The sequence below is a fragment of the Microcebus murinus genome, chromosome 14 (genome assembly GCF_040939455.1).
Source record: "Microcebus murinus isolate Inina chromosome 14, M.murinus_Inina_mat1.0, whole genome shotgun sequence".
In the NCBI taxonomy this organism is placed as follows: Eukaryota; Metazoa; Chordata; class Mammalia; order Primates; family Cheirogaleidae; genus Microcebus; species Microcebus murinus.
The window spans coordinates 76,629,688-76,652,833 of NC_134117.1; the positions used below are offsets into that span (position 1 = coordinate 76,629,688).

Here is a 23,146-nt window from a genome sequence, read left to right on the forward strand (position 1 = left end):
TGTTTTATTCTCTTATGATATGCATTTTCCGTTATTTTGTCAAATCATTACTAACATTATCAATGAATGCATAATAGTCCATGACTAGATTTTGAGAATTTAATGATTCCTATATTCTCTAACATCTAGGTGGCATCTAGTTTTACCCTGTTCTCAATTACACTATAGTAACATTGGTTTTTTTGTTTGTTTGTTTTAATTTTTTTTTTATTTCAGCATATTATCAGGGTACAGATTTTAAGATTTCAATAAATGCCCATTTCCCCCCTTCCCCCCACAAGTCTGAGTCTCCAGCATGACCATCCCCCAGATGGTGGTAACATTGTTATATATGTATATGCATATATATAATTTTCCCTATCCCATCATATTTGATATTTTTTCTTTAGGTGATTCCCATAAATTAAATGTCTGGGCCAAAGGGCACAAAAGTGGCTCTGTATATATGCTGTAAAATCATTTTCCACAGGGGATTATAGCAATTTACTATGCCGCTAGCAGTGGATAACAATACCACTTTCATAGTGTCATTAGCATAGTGGGTATCACTCATTTTGATAAAATGGCAGTATACTTTTTTTAACATATTATTTTGAAAAAATTATAGAATCACAAGAAATTGCAAAGAACTATACAGGAAGATTCTAGGCACCTTTCATCCTACCTTCTCTGATGTTGATCACTTGTGTAACTATAATAATATCAAAACCAGGAAATTGACATGAGAGCTTACTTATATTTCACTAGTTATACAGGTAGTCATATGTGTATATGTGTAATTATTAATAATTATATCGTATGTTACTGAAGCTTCATGTAAACTACCACTACAGTCTAAATACAGAACTGTTTCATCACCACATGGCTCACTGGTGTTGCCCTTTAATAACTACACTTGACTCCTTCCTAACTCCTGGCAGCCATTAATCTGTTCTTCATCTCTGTATAATTTTTTTTTTTATTTCCATGGAGTTACAGTATATAACCTTTTCAAATTGCCTTTTCTCAATTGGCATAATTCCCTTGAGATCCATTCAAATGTATCAATTTTTTTCCTTTTTATTGCTGAGTAGTATTCTATTAGTATAGATAAATCATAATTTGTTTACAATAGACCTATTTAAGAACGTTTGGATTGTTTCTAGTTTTGGGCTGTTACAACAAAAGGTGCTATGAACTTTCATGTACAGGTTTTGGCATGAACATAGGTTTTTATTTCTCTGGGATAAAAATGCCGAAGACTACAATTGCTGAGTTGTTTAGCAAATGTATTTTTGGTTTTCAAAGAAACTGCCAGGCTACTTACCAGAGGAACTGTATCACACGATGGCAGTATTGTTTTGCTAACTAATTGAACTTCCCCCCCAAAAAGATTCTTTTATATATAATCCGTTTTAAAAATTGTTTATAATTTGATTTTTCTGCTCTTCTAATGTTATTTTTAGTCATCTAAATTATGTATGCTTCATTTATTATTAATAGAAACAAAGTAATTTTTGAATTGGAAACATTTTAAATACTGCACAATTTTTGATTATCTAATAGAAAATAATTACTGAACTTTGCACATGGTCTATGTTGTTTCTTTATGTTCAAGCCTTTCTCTCTCTGGCTTTTTTTCAGTTAAATAACTCCATGAGGTAAATAAGATAATTATTATTATTATTTCACAAGTGAGCAGTTGCAATTTGGAGATAGACTTGCTTGGCTAAGGTGACATAGTTTGCAGTCATGGTCATGATATGCTGTTTCTCTGCACACACCTTGCCCTGTTACCTGTTGTCTCATTTTCTCTGCAATCAGAGACTGATATATCCCCTTATACACTTTTCTTTTGAAATTCTGTCTTCCCAGACACACATTTTCCTGTTTGCCTCCTCTAAAATGAGATGTCACCTTTCTTTGATTTTCCATGACAATTTTTTAAAATTTATTTTGTGGTACTCCCTGTCTTTGCGTTGTTTATTTGTGAAATGTTGACATCATCTAGTAGGTTAAAAGTTTTGTTGTCCAGGAACTGGATCTTACTCAGCCCTATAGCTGGTACACTGTAGCCCCTGGTACATTGCCTTACATATCAAGTGCTCCATAAGTATTTATGGACTTGATTACAATAAATCAGGTAGTCATATGGTTTTCAGGTTTACCAAGGTTAGGAGAATATTATTGAGAAGTAACAGGTCAAGATAATAAAAATTGATATGTTTCTGATTTCTGCCCCCACTCCCTGCCCATACACACAACATATCCAAATATAACAAGCTTTTTTTCTGAGAATGTTTAGCTAGTGATATTCAGTATTCTCATCAGTTCATTTCCTGTGACATTACTGTGCTAAAGATCTTTCTATACTTAGGACTGATATAGACAGATTACCACCTTCTTTGCTGATAATCCAAAAGGAGATTCTTGGTTAATTGTCAGAAATCAAACATTAAGATTATTGTGAATCCTTATGATTAATACCTCCTGTTAATTTGTAAGAGCCTGAAAATATGCAAATACAATTGAAAGTAGTAGAAATAACACCACCACCTCTTTTTTCCCCCAGAAATGTTAAATTCACTAACAGAGTACTTGTGAGGTAGCATAATACACAGCAGTGCTCTCAGATTTATTGTGTATCTGAATCCTAGAGGCCTTGTTAAAACAAAGATCTCTGTCCCACCCTCTCCAAGTTTCAGATTCAGTAAGTCTGGGTTGGGACCTTAGACTTTGCATTCTAACAAGTTCCCAGATGCTGCTGCTGCTGCTCCTGCTGGTTCAGGGACCACACTTTGAGAACCACTGACGGAAAAAAGAGCATAGAATTAGAAGTGGGAATTACTGTTTCTTAGTCTCAACTCTGTAACCTTGGGCAAGTCACATGACCTCTGCACCTTATTATCCTTACTTGTCAAATGGACAAAATCACCACTCTAGCCACCTTAACTGTATGTTTTAAGGATCTGACTAACTAATGTATGTGAAATCACTTTTAAAGTCCTAGCATGATAATCAAATATGTTGTTACTTTCTTACCTCTGAACAATTTATTTTGCCTCTTCACCAAAAAAAGTTCTTTATTAACATATCTGAATTACAAGAAACTTAAATATAAAATATAGTAAGACCATATAGTAAGACCAATAAGAAAGTATAAAAAAGTAAGACCATAAAAATTACCCATGATTTTGCTACCCATAAGTAATCACTCTTAATATTTTAAAAAATGTAATTCTATTCACTTCTGTATATTAAATGTGGATTTTTTAATGTTATAATTTAAGATGAATGTCTTTATATCTAAATCTTTTATATCATGGACTGTTTTCCAGAGGATAGATTCTTAGGAATATACTTATCAGATCAAAGGGTATGTTGATTTTGAGATCTTTGGTGCATACTGCCAATTTATCTTTCTAGAAGGTTTTTTGAGTTTCCAGTTCTCACCAGCAGTTATGTAGGAATCCTATATCACTGTGCCCTCTCTCAGTATATTTACTTTCAAAGTTTGATAGTATATAAAAGCACTGTGTACAATATCTTTTGCAGCATACAGGCTTACTATGTTGACTAAGAAAGTGTACCTATAAGATAGATAATCTTTTTGGAAAAGCAAATTTTGGTTAGGATAAAGTAATTTTCTATCAACTATAGTGATGTCAGTGTGAGATATGAGAGTTTTCTGATGTAAATTACTTCTCAGACTTTGAATAAATAATTTTAATAATAAAATATGGAGTTTATAAAATAAATTATGAATTTGAAATTTAACTTGCCTTAGAAGTTTGAGATCACTTTTCTCCTGAATATATCCTCTCTATATAACATTTTTTACATACCTAAAGAACATTGTTTAGCTGCTTTGGAGAAAAGAAGAAAAAAAGGAAATAATATTTCTTGAGGAAATAATATTACTAAAAGGAATATATTGCTGCATTTAATCCTCAAACACCTTTGTGAAGTGTGGATAGCTTATTCAGTTTAGAAAGGAAAATATAATTAGGTTTAGAGAGGTTAAGTAACTTCTTCAAATATATATATAAAAAATAATGTAATGGGTAAATTTAGATTTGAGCACAGTTCAGTTCCTGTACAAAATAGGTGACCAGTAATGATTCACTGGATACATGAAGTAGACCCCAAAACCTGTGTCCTTTTCATTGTAATGATATTTATCCCTTAAAGAACACTGAATACCCCTATATGTAAAGCACTGCACTACCAAAGATACAGAATTGATTGACAGTCTTATCCTCAGAAAGCAGGGGCACTGGACATGTCCACAGGTGACTGTAACCATTAGACAGAGTGGAAGAAATGCGCTAGAAGAGCCTAGTGGATCATGGAAGGGCAAAAGAGTTTTATTTTGGGTCATTGGGCAAATATTATAGAGAACATAATACTTGGGTGGTTGAAAGTATCAAGTGTGTAAAGGAAAAATAGTTAAAGGAAATACATTATTCAAATAGCATGTTAAATGTACTAGCTTCTTTCACTTAGCAAAATGTTTTCATGATTTATATTGTACCATGTATTAATATTTTATACTTTTTTATTGTTGAATAATATTCCATGGTGTGAATATACCACATATTGTTTATCCATTCATCAGTTGATGGACATTTGGGTTGTTTCCACTTTGGACTATTGTCCATAATGCTACCGTGAACATTAATGGACAGGTTTTTTGCATGGCCATATGTTTTTATTTCTCTTGAGTATATACCTAGAAATGGAATTGTCTTTAATATTTTGAGGAACTGCCAAATTGTTTTCTGAAGTGGCTACATCATTTTATAATCCCATCAGTGATATACAAGGTTCTAATTTCCTCACATCTTCCCCAACAATTATGATATGTGTCTTTTTTATTTTAGCCATTTTAGTCATTATGTAATAGTATCTTATTGTGGTTCTGATTTGCAGTTTTGTAATGACTAATGTTGATTATCTTTTCATGTGCCTATTGGCCATTTGTATATCTTCTATGGAGAAATATCCATTCAAGTCCTTTGTCTTGACTAGGTACAATGGCTCATGTCTATAATCCCAGCACCTTGGGAGGCCAACGCAGCAGCATGGGCAACTTGGCAAGACCCTATCTCTGCAAAAAAACAAAACAAAACAAAACAAAAAACCAAATAGCTGGATGTGGAGGTGCAAACCCATAGTCCCAGCTATTCAGGAGGCTAAGGCATAGAGTATCACTTGAGCCCTGGAGTTTGAGGCTGCAGTGAGTTGTGGTCATGCCACTGTACTTCAGTCTGAGCAACAGAGCAAGATCCTGTTTGAAAAAATATATATATTTTTAAAGTTTGATGAAGTATAATTTATCAGTGTTTTTCTTTTGTTGCTTCTGTTTTGGTGCTCAAATCTAAGAAGCTGACTCAAGGTCATGAAGATTTACTTCTATGTTTCTTCTAAGAATGTTACAGCTTTAGCTCTTATACTTATGTCCATTACCCATTTTGCATTAATTTTAGAGGTCCAATTTTATTATTTTCCATGCGAATATCCATTTGGATTTAATTTTCAAATATGGCATAAGTTAAGAGTACAATTTCATTATTTTCCATTTGGATATCCAGTCATCCCAGCACCATTTGTTAAAAAGACTATTCTATCCCTGTTGAATTGTCTTGGTACCTTCAAAACTAATTGATCATAAATATGAGGGTTTGTTTTCTGGCCTCTCAATTCTATTCCATTGATCTATTTTTCTATCCTTAGGTCAGTACCATACAGTCTTGATTACTGTAGCGTTGTAGTACGTTTTAAAATCAGAAAGTGTATACCCTCTAACTTTGTTCTTTTTCGAGTTTGGGCTATTTTGGATCTTTTTCATTTCACTGAATTTTAGGATTAATTTGTTACTTTCTGAAAAAAACCCCAAGTGCCAAGGGCAATTTTTATAATCATGTTAGCATAGAATCCAAACTAATTCTGCATTTTGAGGTAGTGCCAGTAATTTCAGGATTACCTTATTGAGCTTTGGACCCATATGGTGTTTAAAGGAAGACATAAAGTAAATAATGGATGTCTTATCCCTATGTCAGGAAATTGGATATCTCAGGGTGTCCTTGACTCTGAAGGTCTTTCCCTTTTACAGAAATGTAATTTCTTATGCAAGAAAAGTGGATCAAACTGATGTGATCTTTTCCCGTGTCCCTTATCAGAATATAACATTTGTATTTTGTAATTTGGGGGGCTTAAATTGGATGCAGTGGTTAATTTTGGTAAGAAGTCATGTTAAATTTGATACCTTGAGGTGGCAGTAAACATGCCATTGGTTACAATACTTCTGTCACCTTGCTATCGGTAGTCATTTTTTTTCCTTCTTCTTAATCGGAATACTCAGGCAGGACCTTGTTTCCCCTTTATCTGGTGACCTTGTCCAGAAGCATGCCAGAAAGGGTAATATATAGCAAGTTTTGGTGTGTTTAATGTAGATCATAAATATGAAGTGATTACCAAGGTGCTGATGATAGTTTTACAGGAGTCCTTGCATTTTCCACCTTATGATTTTTATTTATTTTGTAAACATGGAGAGTTAGAGGAGTCCCCACAACTATACCAAATATTCATTTCTTGTTATATTCTCCAAGTAATTGCCCATGTATATGATGTCGTATAGTTAGATATAAATGTATGTTCAGAGTATTTTATGCTGTATTATCAAATCTTCTATGTTATAGCTTTATAATGTTTAACTTTAATGGTTGCATAATATTGCATCAAATTGATAAATCAATTGCTCAGCCATTCCAGTGTTAAGAGATTTGAGGAAATCTATTTGTATAAAGCAAATCTAGAGATTCAAAGGTGTTTTTCTCTGTGACTGTGCTATTATGTCATTGTCTGTGTATTTAACAAAATACCTTGAATGTTTAATACAGTTGTGTGTTTTTCTTTTTTTCTTTTTTCTTTTTTTGAGACAGAGTCTTACTTTGTTGCCCAGGCTAGAGTGAGTGCCATGGCGTCAACCTAGTTCACAGCAACCTCAAACTCCTGGGTTCAAGCAATCCTGCCTCAGCCTCCCGAGCAGCTGGGACTACAGGCATGGGCCACCATGCCCGGCTAATTTTTTCTATATATATTAGTTGGCCAATTAATTTCTTTCTATTTATAGTAGAGATGGGGTCTTGCTCTTGCTCAGGCTGGTTTTGAACTCCTGACCTAGAGCAATCCGCCCACCTCGGCTTCCCAGAGTGCTAGGATTACAGGCGTGAGCCACCACACCCAGCCCAGTTGTGTCTTTTTCTATCCATCAAATCTCCAAAGATATTAATATAGAACTTTATCAAGTCATGGCCCATGGGAACAACATTGCCTAGGCTTGCAGTGGTTGGTGAGAAGCAGCAAGTGTCAAATATTTATATTGGTGGGATTGGTGGAAAAAAGGACCTGTTTAGTGCGAGGGAAACAATTGTTTGTCTAGGTTTTAAATTATAAATGAATTATATTTGCTTTGTATTATCTGTGTCTACATTCTGGACAATAAGTGCTTCTTTATAAAAAGGGTTCTTAAACATTGTTTTTTAACAGAATTTGGAAATTCTTTACTTAATGTCACATTGAACTCTGAGTGCCTTTTTTTGCTAAGGAAAAAAATCAAGTTCAAATTTGACATATCAAAATTAATATTTTGCAGTTAAGTTTATCTTGGAGCTGTTGATATTAATCCTTCAAACCTTTTTTTGGTTAATTCTTTGAGTAATGGATTTTGTAACCCAAACTACCTTGCAAAAAGCAGAGTTAGTATCAACAGTCACTTAATGTGATTACGTGTTACTGTAATTATCTACATACTAGTATCCAACACAAGAAGTAAGGGACCCAGAATCCCATCATACTATGTGAGCATCCTCTATTGGTATGGAAGTGAGGAGTATTGCCTAAGCTTTTATTGTTTTGTCAGAAGCCATCAAAGATCACAAAGCTCTATCTTTTTTTTTTTTTTTTTTTTATTTTTTTTTTACTGACAAGTCTTGCTTCTAAAAAGCTCTATCTTTTAATTTGTAATTTATAGTTATATATTTAGGTGCTACTGATTAGAAATGGCCATTATTTAGTGTTTTTTGCATCATGAATGCTTATATTGGTCTTCCTCAGTACCAGCTGTTGGAAGTGCTAGTAACAATCTGTTTTATGGTCCTCCTATGTGGTGTTCCAGAAAACTAAATTCAAACACTTCTGTAATTTATATTCTAAATGAATCAATATATTTACTCCCGGCATTTTTCACAAGAAAGTTTAACAGAATGTCCTATATGTTAGAAATGGTCTCTATTAATGCATTTTAGAGGAATTTTAAATATTTCTGTCTTAAAACACCTGCGGCATTTCATTTCATATTAGTGTGTTACCTTGTGAAATTTATAGTACACTAAAGCCATAGTAACTGAAGAGGGGCATGGAGGTATGTTTAAGAGGGGTTTCTTCTGTTTCTGTGATGCTGGTTTCTATTTCTGTACTTGGATGGTAATTGAAAAATGGATGTTTACTTGATAATTATTCATTAGACTACACATATATATTTTATGCACTTTTTGAATAAATGTTTCATAATAAGTATAAAATGTTAATTATTTATTATAAAGAGCTTTAAATTCTACAGTTGATTTATATAGCAAACTTTTTTGGCAAATGAATTAGTCATTGAAAGGAAACCTAAGGATTTTAATGACTATTCCATCTTCTTTTCCATGTATAGATAGGGATGTATAATGATATATGTACCTCTCATTTCTTCCTTCCATTAGTTTATCCATGAAGGATGCCATGAGTGAGTAAATGAGTTAGTTTTGGTTTTGCTTTTGTTTTTTTTGCATCTGTGGTTGCTAAAAGTGGAGAGTAAGAGATAGGAATATAGGAATGAGAGGGCATTTAAAAATAAAAAATGAAAAGTTTAGACTTTAGAAAGGTTTTGTTGCTGTGACAAAGCTAATCACAAATTGTCTTTGGAAGCCACAATTAAAAAATAGCATTAGGTCTGTACCTGAAATCATGCATACAAAATAGAGTCTTTATTGTAACTTAGAAATTATGTATCATGTATCTTTGCTGTCATTATTAAAATATTGAATATGTATTGTCCTATCAGCTGTCATCCTATGACTTGTCAGAGAAAGGCTGTGTAAAGCCTTTTTCGCTATAAATAAGAGTGTATAAATTTCTCAGTAATGGACTTGCATTCTTATTTATATGCTACTTAATTTTAAAGGTGAGTGGGGGCCAGGTGTGGTTGGTCTCACCTGTAAATCCCAGCACTTTGGAAGGCTGAGGCAGGAGGATGACTTGACGCGAGGAGTTCAAGACTAGCCTGAACAACATAGTGAAATCCCATCTCTACAAAAAAATAAGAAACACTAGCCAAGAATGTTTTCATACACCTGTAGTCCTAGCTATTCGGGAGGCTAAGGCAGGGAGGATTGCTTGAGCGTGGGAATTTGAGATTGTAGTGAGCTATGATGACACTATTGCATTCTAGCCTGGGCAACAGAGGGGGACTCTGTCTCAAAAAAATAAAGTAAAATAAAATAAATAAAAGATTAATGGGGGTCATATTGAATTTTGAGGGAGATGCAGATTAAGTGGATCAAATTATTATGCCTGTCATCTTTTTTGTCATTTATGTGCCATTTTAAATTTAAAAAATAGGTACAACATAATTTATTGTCCCCAAAATTGAGGCATGTATTGTCATACTTGTGTTTAACTAAAATAACATTTTTTTGAACTCATGTGACCATGAAGAACTTTTTAAAAAATGATAATGTATTGACAGAACATCAGTAAAAACTCAGGAAAAAAAAATTAGCTTTTATAAAAATAGATTACCAGAAGGGTATCTCACATATGTAGTAGTAATGGCTAGAAGAAATTTATGTTTTGATTCATGTCTTTATTATGTAATAAAAAGTTAAAATATATACTTAGATTATTAAGCAAAAATCATAGCATAAATCAGCTATCTTTCAATAGCATAAAACAATAGTTATATGCTTATGTGTCTTTTGAGCATCAATGCATTTATGCATAAGTGGTATGTTATACATTTCCTGGCCTTTTGAAGTGTGGCATACTATTATGGGTAGCTTATCTCATTATTATAACTGTATCAAATTTACTTAGTAGTTTTGTATATTAAAAATTTTAGATGTAATCCTAGCTCTCTGGGAGGCTGAGGCGGCCGGATCGTTTGAGTTCAGGAGTTCGAAACCAACCTGAGCAAGAGTGAGATCCCATCTCTACTATAAATAGAAAAAAATTAATTGGCCAACTAATATATATAGAAAAAATTAGCCGGGCATGGTGGCACATGCCTATCTTCCCAGCTACTCAGGAGGCTGAGGCAGCAGGATCGCTTGAGCCCAGGAGTTTGAGGTTGCTGTGAGCTAGGTTGACGCCATGGCACTCACTCTAGCCTAGGCAACAAAGTGAGACTCTGTCTCAAAAAAAAAAAAAAAAAATTTAGAACAAAAATATTAAAGGATTTCTTTTCTCCTTCCCTGACTCTTCCAACTCTCTATAAACATTTCATAGACCAATAGTGTTTTTTAGAATACTTTGGGGAATGTTGGCCTAAGGCAATAGATTGTTGTAACCTCTGTTACAAATAAGAACAGATTTTGTTATGCAATAACCAGTAAGGAATGTGGCCTTTGTTCCATGATAGCTTTTTGGTTTTTTTGATAATGCACAAGTAAGTTTCTGAGTGTATATAAACAAATTGTTCCTTAGCTTCTGATTTAGAATTTTTCATAGGTAATCTATTTTTTCCTGGGTCTTTCTTCACAGCCTAAAAAATTTAAAATGTCCTTGTAATATTTGTCATAAAGAGCCTGTAGCAAACTCCTAATCAAATGAAAGCAGCCTTGAATGTTTCATAAGACTACAGCTAATGTCTTTATCTCTCTAGCTTTCGAACCTCTGATTTGGAGTTCAGTGGAAATTTAACCTTTTTGGACTTCTTCCCTTGGTGACTCACAGTCTCTGGAATCAATAAGGTCTGCATTACTTTACAGCTCAACTTAATTTAATTCATGAGAACTGTAGGAGCCAAAAGGGAGCTAATCAGAGTCCCTAAAATATTAAAACAGATGAATTATGACTTTCAGATTTACATGAAATATGTGGAATATCCCCCCCTGGTTTGGTTAATGTGTGCTTTTGGATTGGGACATATGTGAAGGGTCTCATATTCTCATATTCATGATTTCTTTTAAATAGTGCATATTCCATAGTATGAATTGCTCTAATTGAAACTAGGCATTCTGCTTTTATAAACTTGCTTAGATATCATGGAAAATCAGTCTTAGTTGAGCCCTTCATGCATTAGATCACTGATGAAATTAGAGTTGTTATTTTGTGTTTGTGAAACACTATCTGGGTCATATTTATGTATGTAGTGGACTAAAGGTTGGAAGTTATAGATACTCACAAGTGAAAATCCATTCAGAATTCCTCCTGTATTCTAAGAATGAAATTAAGCCAATACATCAGTGTCCTGTAACTCTAACCTTTCATTTATTCATTTGAATAAATTCATTTATTCATTTGAAGCTATTCTCTTTTTTTTAATTTTTTTTATTTCAGCATATTATCGGGGTACAAATTTTAAGGTTTCAGACAATGTCCTTGCCCTCCCTTCCCCCACAAGCCTGAGCTTCAAGTGTGACCATCCCCCATGTCGCAGTGGCATTGATTTCATTATCCAAAAATCTTAGAGGGGTGAAAATAATTCCATGTTTTAATCTCTCCCATGATTTATATCTGTCTTTATCAACTAGCTCTGAGATGGTTTTTTGTTTTTTGGGTTTTTTTTTTTTTTTTTTGAGACAGAGTCTCGCTTTGTTGCCCAGGCTAGAGTGAGTGCCATGGCATCAGCCTAGCTCACAGCCACCTCAAACTCCTGGGCTCAAGCAATCCTTCTGCCTCAACCTCTTGAGTAGCTGGGACTACAGGCATGTGCCACCATGCCCGGCTAATTTTTTCTATATATATTAGTTGGCCAATTAATTTCTATTTATGGTAGAGACGGGGTCTCGCTCTTGCTCAGGCTGGTTTTGAACTCCTGACCTCGAGCAATCCGCCCGCCTTGGCCTCCCAGAGTGCTAGGATTGTAGGCGTGAGCCACCATGCCTGGTCTGGTTTTTTGTTTTTTATTTATACAGTTTGACATGATGCCTTGATTTATAGTTCCTGTTAAAATTTATGTTTACTCTTCTTATGTTCCTACGCATTAGAAATAAATGGTATAGACCTTTTGGGTAAGCTCTAAATACTTTTATCTTCATGTAACATCTTATATTTAACCTTGGGAGGACCATTGTAGTATATTTTATCTGAGGATAAAAATAACAAGAATAGGCCGGGCATGGTGGCTCATGCGTATAATCCTAGCTCTTTTTGGAGGCCTTCGTGGGAAGATGGCTTGAAGTCAGGAGTTCGAGACCAGCCTGTGCAACAGTGAGACCCCATCTGTACAAAAAATGGAAAAATTGGCCAGCTGTGATAGTGTGTGCCAGTAGTCCCAGCTTACTTGGGAATCTGAGGCAAAAGGATTATTTGAGCCCAGGAGTTTGAGGTTGCAGTGAGTTGTGATCATGCCACTGCTCTTAAGCCTGTGCAACAAGTGAGACCTGTCTCCGATAATAATAATAATGAGTAAATAAAAACAGAACATTACATCTGTTTTTAAATTTATATACTATTTCAATGTGTAGCCTATAAGAATGAACAGTAAACTTGGTTACAAAGACTAAATAGGCCCATTGTCCTCTGATGTGGGGAGGTGCCATTAGTGCTGTGGTTTACCGAATATTTTAGCATCAGTAATCCTGGAAAAAAGTACTCATCTATGATTGATTGCGATAATAATGACAGGTAATGATTAACTATCTGAGGCTGTCAGATTCTAAGCTCGCTAAACAATTATTTTTTATAGTGTGTTAAAGAAGTTTTTAGTAAGCTGAGTGACATAATGCCTTGTTACCAAAGATGCTCTTTAATTATGTGAAAAGCACTACAAAAAAGACATTTTCTACAGTGAGAACCATTTCCAGCATAGTGAAATATGGAATATTTTCATATGAACTGCAAAGTGATGTATATTAAGGTAATCCTTGCTATTGATCTAATCTGCATCAGCCCTGGGAAACCTAGCTCCAGGATAAACAAGGGGCATCTTCCACTGGGAGTGAAATGTTGAAACTGTTTATTGTCACTGCTCACTGGGTAAAGCGGCCATATGCACTGATAGTTGACTCCTGTCTTGCTTTATACTCCTGGACACTTATTCCAATTCTGCTGCTTAAGCTGCAGACCATTCCAACTTCTCTTCTTTTGGAAACTTTTATCTATTGTAGGCATAGCCCTATCTCCTTCTACATTTACCCCATCTATGAGATCCTCCTTGTAAATATCTCTTCTGTGTTTGCTGGAGCATCCTTTTTGATTATCTGTGGTGGAGACGGTGATAGTGCTTATTATTGAGAGCTGTACTATATACCAAGTATAGTGTAAGCAGTATGCTTTGTCTCATTCAATTCTAACTACCACCACATTAGGTAGACACTATTAATATTTCCATTTCATAAATGAAGAACTAAAAACCAAGGCTTAGAGAGTATGGATCTAAGTGGGCTCTCATCTTTTATCTGTGGACTGTGGTGCTTGCTGTCAGTCAGTCTTTGACATAGCACCGAGGAAAGAAACTGAATCAGTTTGAACTGCTCAAACATTAGGTCAATTGGAAATGGTTAGGAAAAGGGGAAGATTCATTATAAAAACCAACTGAATAAAATTTAAGAGGCCCTATAAGTTCAAAGACTTGAATTAAAGGTAGAAAGAAGAAGAGCTTAGAAAAAGTTAGCCTTCATGGCCTATGGCAGGCGTCCTCAAACTATGGCCTACTGGCCACATGCGGCCCGCTGAGGACATTTATCCAGCCCACTGGCTGTTTTTGCCACCGCTGCCTGTCCTGCTTAGCAGCCGACTTGTCCCGGGTCCACAGTGCATATGTGTGGAATGTGTGCCACACTCTCGAACGGCCGTCCGTCCAGCGGTCTGAGAAACAGTGAACTGGCCCCCTGTTTAAAAAGTTTGAAGACCCCTGGCCTATGGCTTTAGATCTGGCATCATTTGAAAGCACTGACTTAGGGAGGATGCCTACCTACCACATTCCAGTCTTTGTTTCTTTGAATCCTTTGCCATCTGGTTATATTCCCTCTTCCCATTCTGATTATCTGCCCATCTTTGACACCGCCTTTCCTCTCACCTGTTACCTGACATCAACTTGGGCAACTTGATTGATATTTGTATTCATGACCCATATACTAGTCAGACCCAAGTCTGTGTGAGACCCTCTACTTCATTAACCCATATGATCACAGATGACCAGAGTTTGGGTCTGATTATCCCCTGGGCCAGCTCCTTCTCTGAGGTCACAAGTTCTGAATTCCTCTCCTACAACAGCCTCTTAGTTTTCTACTCTATTATTCCTACTGTGTTCTCTGTTTTTTAAGGTGTCCACTGCTTCTACCCTTTTGCTGTTGGCCCACTGTGTCCCAGGTTGTATCACTCGAATACTTTGTAAATAAAGGAGTTGAATGGTTAATGTGGTGGAAAATACTCACATTATATTCTCCAACTGAGAATGATTCTGTGCAATCTTATAGTAAAGAAATATGCTTAGTTTTGTTTTATTAAACATTTTTTCCAGACTTATTTATAGACAGCTTCTGGGTAACAGCTTATTTCCCTTGTATCTAGTATTCCATGGAACACGCTTGCAAAGCACAGTTGTAATGAGGAAGGGAGGAAGAAAGGGAGAGAGAAAGAAAGGGAAGGAGAGAAGGGGGAAATAATAAATCTGACTGATAGGCCTTACTGAGAGTTTATTATTAAATCTTAACTTGGTCTTTGGTTCTTGTTGTCTTTTATGTATTTCCTCATTACTCTATGATTCCAAACCTTTTTGTTGTTTTCTAATCTTTATCCACACTACAGTGTCCATGTGCTCCTACTTCACACCTCACTGAGAGATATGAGGCCATCTAAAAGGGAAATTCAGTTTCTTCATGTCAAGGGTTTCAGTATTCTTCTCTTTCTTGTTATTGTAAAGGCAAAGCTAGTCTTATTCCATTCCTTAAATTCAGCTTGTCTAAAACAGAATCATACTTTAGGGTACATATATTACTATACCTTTTCTGGCCTCCTTCCTCTTTCCCCGATGCCTGGTTAATGCCTGCTTGACTTTTAGTATTCAGTGTGGCTGTCACTTCTGTAATTTACTTTAAAACGTTGTTTTTTAGACTTTCCTTTTTAGAGAAGTTTTGGATTCACAGCAAAATTGAGCAAAGATACAGAGATTTTCCATATACTCCCTGCCCCTATGCATACATGCATAGCATACTCATTATCAGTATTCCCTACCAGAGCGGTATATTTCTTAAAATTGGTGAACCTATGTTGACACATCATTATTACTCAAGGTCCTGTAGTCAACTTTCTACTTATCCATCTTCCATACTCTTCCTTGTAGGAGGCTGTGATTTGTTCTTTCTTATGTCTCTAACACTTAACATAGTGCTAAGAACTTTATTTTTTGTTTGTTTGGTTTTACATTTACCTGTTTATTATAAAGGATATTACAAAGAGATGCATAGGGCAAGGCCTGTGGGAAGAGGTGTGGATCTTCCATGCTCTCCTCTGATGCCCCACCCTCCAGGAGCATCCACAGCTATCTGGAAGCTCCAGCTAAGAACTGTAAATACCACTTAATGAAGATGACATTTCAATCTTTTATCTTCAAATCTTTCTCTCTGTCAGCTTCTAATTTAATTGCCCATTGGATTTATACACCTGGATATTCCATGAGTATCTAAAACTAGCCTTATTACCACTCCTACTACAGATTCTCTGTGAATGGTTCCACCGTCTATTCATTCACTCAAGCTAGAATTCGTTAATCATCTTAGCTGTCCTACTGTGTCTCAGCCACCTCTCCTGCTTATCTACCGTTCACTCATCTTATGGTAAGATGCCACAATTTAACTTCCTTAAGCACTTCTTGAGTCTTGCCTCTGTTTCTGTCATATGTGTCTCAGTTATACCATCATTGTGACTCAGTTGGTAGATTGCATTGCAACAGTCATTTAGCTGACCCCTATGTACATTGTTGGTCCCTTGGAATCCATCTTTCATGCTGCTCACACACAGTGAGCTATCTGAAGCATATATATCTTAAAACCTTCTGTGGCAATTCATCTATTTTCAGCTCTATCGGGTGATATTTATGGCAGCCATGACCTTGCCTCTGCCTACCTCTGCAGCATCATTTCATGCTACTTTCCTGCTCCAAACTGGATAGTCTAATCACTTAATTTATTTGTGGTTCTGCATCATGCTGTTTGCTTGCTCTTAATCCATCCTTCAAGACTCAGCTCAATCTTTATCTCCTCTGGGTACCCTTTTTTGTCCTCGCAACCTCTGCTAAACATTCCTCTCTGTACACAACTCCATGCACTTGTCACATAAGACATGATCTGTCTACAAAATGTCTGCATCCTTGTGAGGCTAAACTTCTCCAGGGCATCTAGCCCTAATTTCTAGTTTATCACTGATGCTCAGTAAATATTTCTCGATCTAGTTCAAGATATTCAAGGGGAGTCATCTAGCACACAGAAATGTGGGTCTTATGTCACAGTCTCTTTTTGAGAGATTTAGGAATTATTTGTGTAAGGTAATAGTTGACCATTTGAGATTGGCAACTGGTAGAGGGAAAAGATGAGGCCAATATATGTAACCTATATGGTTGTTACATGGCATTTTTACTTCAAAAAGTAGTAAGTTTCTAGAGGATAGAGACAGTGCATTTTTTTTAAACAGGCTTAATTCACTTTATTTTATTTTATTTTATTTTATTTTATTTTATTTTATTTTATTTTATTTTATTTTATTTTATTTATTTATTTATTTTTTTTTGAGACAGAGTCTCGCTTTGTTGCCCAGGCTAGAGTGAGTGCCGTGGCGTCAGCCTAGCTCACAGCAACCTCAAACTCCTGGGCTTGAGTGATCCTTCTGCCTCAGCCTCCCAGGTAGCTGGGACTACAGGCATGCGCCACCATGCCCGGCTAATTTTTTATATATATATCAGTTGGCCAATTAATTTCTTTCTATTTATAGTAGAGACGGGGTCTCGCTCTTGCTCAGGCTGGTTTTGAACTCCTGACCTTGAGCAATCCGCCCGCCTCGGCCTCCCAAGAGCTAGGATTACAGGCGTGAGCCACAGCGCCCGGCCTCACTTTATTTTATTTTATTTTTTTATAAAAATGCTATGGTGTAGCCACAGCTGGAGCCTGGGTCCTCAGCACAGAGACTCTGGTGTGGGTCTTGACAAGGTGGTCAATGAATTCCTGGTAGGGAAATTTGGTGAATAGGGTCTCTTTCCAGAGGTCAAGGGTCAGATAACTATAGGTCTTCGAGCTGGCATCAAAAGTCGCCTTGGCAAAATTGCCCAGGGTGGCAGTGCAGTCACTGGCTGAGGTGTAGCAGTCATCAAAACCAGCCATCAGCAGCAGTTTCTTGGGCACAAGAGCTGAGATAATGCCAGTTCCTTTAGAGGCAGGGATGAGACATACTAGTGCAAAGCTGCAGTGGCTTGTTACCTTGCAAGGAACGATGTTGGGCTTGCTGATCTTGTTCTCCCAGTAGCTTTTGTCCTACATGGGGACAATGGAGAGCTTGGCCAGATCATGGCCCCTCAGTTGGCAGTGTCTACCTCCTTGAAGCACTTAACACACAGACCCATGTGACCATTGTAGTCCCCAGTGGTAACAAACACCTTGAACCTGGTCCAGTGGCCAGTGCAGGTCTTCGTTTCCACTGGCATAATCTTCAAAACCTCATCCTTGAGAGATGCCCACAGGAAAAAGTCAATGATCTTGGACTCCTTGATGAGCAGAGAGAAGATGTAGATCTCCTCCAGGGATTTGATCTTCATGTCTTTCATCAGGCAGCCCAGCTTCGTGGCGAATATCCACTCCTTGTCCTCAGCCTTGCCTCCGTGTGCTCCGTGGCCTCCACCCTGGCCCAGACCACGGTCATGAATGCTGCTGCCAAAGCCTTCCCATTCCAGGGCTCCTGGGGTCTCCAGGCCCTCCTGCTGCACCTGGGTTATCTGCCATTTGGTGTTTTCTCAGAGAAGAAACGTTGCATTGTTTATCTTTGTGTTTATTCCTCATAATACTCAATCTGATATCTCAGACAAAGTGGGTGCTCAACATGTATTTGGACTAAGTAGCAACATATGACTATAGTTAAATAGAAGGGGAAGGCTGTACCTGTTAGACTGTTCTCACTCTTAATCTGTTTTATTTGATGTAGCTAAACGCTACAACATTCTTCACATGTCAGCAGTCTTATATAGGCTATAAAACCACAATCATGTCAAGAGGAATATTAGACCATTTTCACACTCATCCTTATTTTATTTTATTTTTTTAGAGGTAGGGTTTCACTTTGTCACCCAGGCTGGAGTGCAGTGGTATGATCATAGCTCACTGCAGTCTTGAACTCCTAGGCTAAAGTGATCCTCCTGCCTCAGCCTCCCTAGGCTGGAACTATAAGCATGCCATTATACCTGGCTTATTTTTAAATTTTTTGTAGAGATAGGGTCTCCCTATGTTGGTCAGGCTGGTCTTGAACTCCTGGCCTCAAAAGATCCCTCTGCCTCAGCCTCCCAAAGTGTTAGGATTATAGGCATGACCACCATGCCTGGCCACATTCCTTATTTTAAAATGATTGCAGTTACCAAAAAGTAGCCTGATGCAGTTAAATAAACTTAGATACATTTAAAACCCCCTAAACAAAAAGCTACAGATTAGTCTTCTGTAGTTGTATCTACATATGTCTGAGAACCTCTAAATTTTCCTTACATTGCTTGGGTGACTTTCACTGGAATGGGGTAACAAGAAGGACTAGATCTGTACAGTCCCAGTAGCCACTGGCCATATGTGGCCATTTAAATTGAAATTAATTAAAATGAAATAAAATTTAAAATTATCAGTCACACTGGCCACATTTCAGGTGATCAGTAGCCACATGTGGCTGATGACTACTGTCTTGAACGGTGCAGATACAGATTTTCATCACTGTAGAAAGCTCGGTTGGATAGCAGCGTACTAGGTCATCCTGAAAGTTTCTTCTGCGTCCGACATCATCTTCTTACAGAAAGACTGCTGGCAGGTCAGATACCCTCACAGAGAACTTGTGAAATTTCTCAATATTCTTTGATCACATTTAGAATTTTTTCTACTTTGGATATTACTTGAAATAATTGAGTTGCTTAGTAGAACTTGGTCAGTTATTTAAAAAGATACTTTCATTGTAATAGCATTTGTTTTAACTAATGCATTTGCATTTTTATTTTTTCTCCAAAGAATCTGCCACCAGGGGGTGTTCTCAGACGTTTTAGGAAAATCATTTTTGTTTCAGCCTTAATAAGTGTGAACTTTGGACTATAATATTAATTATAATTCATACTGTATAATATAAGAGTTAAATTTAGGATTAATCACTGTAATATGTATATATGCACATTATTTGTATGACAAATTTTTTTTATTAGTGGTGTGATAAACTATCATTGAACAATCTGGAAAAGTACTTAACAGTAAAACCAAGTACTTTCCTTTTCTTTGTGAGACAGAGTCTTGCTCTGTCGCCCCAGCTCAAGTGCAGTGGCATCATAGCTCACTGCAGCCTTAAGCTCCTGACCTCAAGTGATCCTCCTGCCTCAGCAAGTACTTTCTTATAGTTCAGAAACCCCCTTCCTATTATTTAAAAGTGTAAACTGTAGTAAAAGATTGAAGTTATTGCTCACTTGTATTTCTTGCACAAATTAAATACATTGTGCTTTCAGGGCTAGAAAACTTACATCACCATTAGCTGTTTCTCTGAAATCTTGTCATATGAGTTTGATTGTCTGTCTATAAAAGATGGATAATAGTGTGACTGTATGGTATTGAAAATATCTGTTGGCTTGTATATAATAGCACTATGGGTTAGTGGTGTTTGCAAAAGTGATTGCTGGCTATGGCTGTGCAGTCATATAGTAGTAGAAGTGAGAGATGGGAAAGACCTATCAGAGCATCTTGTGCTAGTGTGGGTTTATTTCCTAGGAATAGTCATTTACCATAACAATATTGAGAAGTAAATTCTTCTTTGGAGACGGAGGGTAATGAGGGTGTGTCATTATGCTTTATTTTTCTAAGGTATGAATACTCTGTGTATTTTATTATTAGCATGAAAAAGATAGTGATTGTATGGTAAATGCTGTTCAGAGAAGCGCTTCCTCTATGTTTCATAAACCTACACAACTCTGTTCTTTGTGTTTAATGAAATTTGAGTAGGAAATAGTGTGACTGTTTTTAATTAGAGGCATATTTTGATTCATGAACTAGATGAAGGTATTCTTCCTAAACTGATTGTGTTCCCAGATTAGTTGTTAATTACTTGAAATTAGGAGTCATGATGACAAAATTTCTACCCCATACAAGAAAGGCTGTGAATTCTAAGCCTTTGATGGCTTGTTTTCTTAAGTGAGAAGCTAATGCAGAGTTCTGTCGTTAGAAATAGCATTGATTGGGAGAGACTAGAAACAGGGTTATGTTGAGGATTGGCAGGAAGACTCCTTCTCCCTTCCTTCCTTCTTTCTCTTCCTTGTCCTAGCTGATGTGAGCTGGGCAGTAGGAGTAGAGATTAAGAATGAAAGGAGATTGCATCACTTAGCACTCTTTTTCCTTTTTTTTTTTTTTTTACCCCTTCTGCTGGCAACCATTGATGGGGAGGAAACAAGTGTCTATAGTGTCCCGACTTATCCCATATTAAACAACTGTCAAATTATTTAATAATATAAGGACAAATGTAGATTATTTCCAGTGTAAATCACAGAACAAATATCTTAAGGACTCTTTGTATCTCATTTATCTATCCATAGAGCAAATAATTTCAAATGCTTATAATGAACTGTGATTTTTATCAGCATTTCCCAGATTTGAGTCATAGCAGTTTGAAAATTTACAGGGAAAGTCTTCATAGTTGTTTTAAGAGGAAAACCAGACCAAACCGGAAGAAAGCAGAGAGGTAGTGTGACTCCTCAGCACAGCCCTTTCTAGGTGTCACTGCTGCTGACCTCTGGGAGCACTCGGCCTTTCACATCATGCCATGAGATAAAATGTTTGGATAGTCTTATTTATATCCATTAATTAGTTAGCTGCTATTAATAATTTGTGAAATATGCCTTCTTAAATATGAAAATATTAGACTAGCTATTTCCTGAAAGCCAATTTGGCTTTATTAAAATTTGGAGAACATTTTTATTGAAGCCATAATTGTCATGGGCGATACACATGAGAGATCACCCTGTAGCTAGCCTGTCAGACTTCCATGAGCCTTCAGAAATTAAGGGGAATGAGTGAGTTTGTTTTCTTGTAAGCTGTCACATTCTTCTCTTCAAAGTGTCAGCCTGAGTCGTGCACAGATAAATATTAGAAACTTTCACCTTTTCCAGCTGATTTTTTTAAAACCCTAACTTAATTTAGTGCCATAATTTTTCTTTTTCCTCTAACATTTAATTTTTTTTTATACTCTAAAAACATGCCTGAAGAATAAGTGGATCTGAGAGATCTTAACTGACATATATTATTTCTTTTAATTTTTGAAATATGAATCTTTCAGACTCAGGAAACCCTGGAGGTAGCTCTAGTAAGCTTAAGGTATATTAAAGAAAGCTCAGTCTATACATAGTTTATTAACTTAGAAGAAAACCTATAATATTTTTGCTAAGCAATAGAGATTCTAAAAGGCAATGGAAAGTAGGAGCATAAGCTTTGTAAAATCATCTAAGCCAGATAAAAAGTGCCAGTTAATTTTATATATTTTTATTGACACTGTCATATGAACATCACTTTTCTGGGCATGGTGAATCAACCATAAATCTTGTCTTAAAGGCTAGAAGGCTTTCTAGTAAGGGTTGGAAGGCATGTTCATAAGTAACTACAACATAAAGCATAAAGTCTTAAGTGTCTTGTGAAAAAGAGTACAAATAAATTACAAGAGGGAGAGTTAGTTACCTTCTAGCTGGAGAAGAAATTTGTATAGACTTGAAGTAAAGTGTTGTTTGATCAAGATATCAAAGGGTTAGGTAAGGTTTAGAGTTAAGGAAGGAGGTAATGTATTCCAGGAATAGAGGAAATTAGTATCTGTGGAAGCACAAGTAGGTGCTATAGAAGAGTGAATTGCTGAGTGAATTGCTAGTTACCTCTGTAAAATGCACAGAAGGGGAGGTGTGTGTGTGCATTATGTATATGCTAAATAAGACTAGATAGGCATCTAGAGCAAGATAGCTTGACCCAAATTCAAGGAATTTGTTCGGTATTGAAAAGGCAGTGAAAAGCCTTTGAAAGCTTTCAAGTGGAGGAGGGACACACCAGAGAAACTGAAGGTGGGCTAGCAGCAGGGCAGCAGTTAGATTATTATAGTAATCTTGGTGAGACTGGGTGAGGGGCTGAGTCAGGGCAGCTTAGTAGTGATTAAGAGGAGGTAATGAACATGTGAGGCCCCACTGGATCAATCAATAGGACTTGGCAGTTAATTGATGTGGGGGTGATAAAAAGAGGAGGAGGCTCTAGAAAGGTTGAGAATTACTAGCCCATTAGATAATAATACTTTGTATTTGTATATGGAGCTTTAGAATTCATAAAACACTCATATCTGAGACTTTATAACTTTGTTAGTTACATTAGAATTCTGCTTGTTATGGATGAGGAAATAAAAAACTTAGGGATTTTTCTGTGGTTGATACAGAGAGTAAATGCAGATCTAGGCCTATACCTGTAGTCTTCCAGTTTCTTGGCCAGTGCTTCTTTCTCTAAAATACCCTTCCTTGTGAACCTGGGAAGAAAAACCCTGGCAATCTAGTCCCATTGTATGTCAGTAAGTTTTGAATGTGGGCAAATTGCTTTATTTTCTTTGAGCTTTAGTTTCTCTAGATGCCCTTATCCTTTCTATCTTGCAGGAATACTTTGAGGGTAAAATATAATGTTTTTATTTTCATCACCTCTTTATTCAACAAATAATAATGAGCACTAAATAC

At 36.3% G+C, this 23,146-nt stretch overlaps 1 protein-coding gene and 1 pseudogene across 1 annotated transcript in view; one reads left to right on the forward strand and one right to left on the reverse strand.

Moving 5' to 3' along the window:
• Positions 1 to 23,146, forward strand: part of LOC105860117 (poly(ADP-ribose) glycohydrolase) — a 128,036-nt gene that overhangs the window by 22,308 nt on the left and 82,582 nt on the right.
• On the reverse strand, positions 17,325 to 18,176 carry LOC142875624 (small ribosomal subunit protein uS5 pseudogene; annotated as a pseudogene).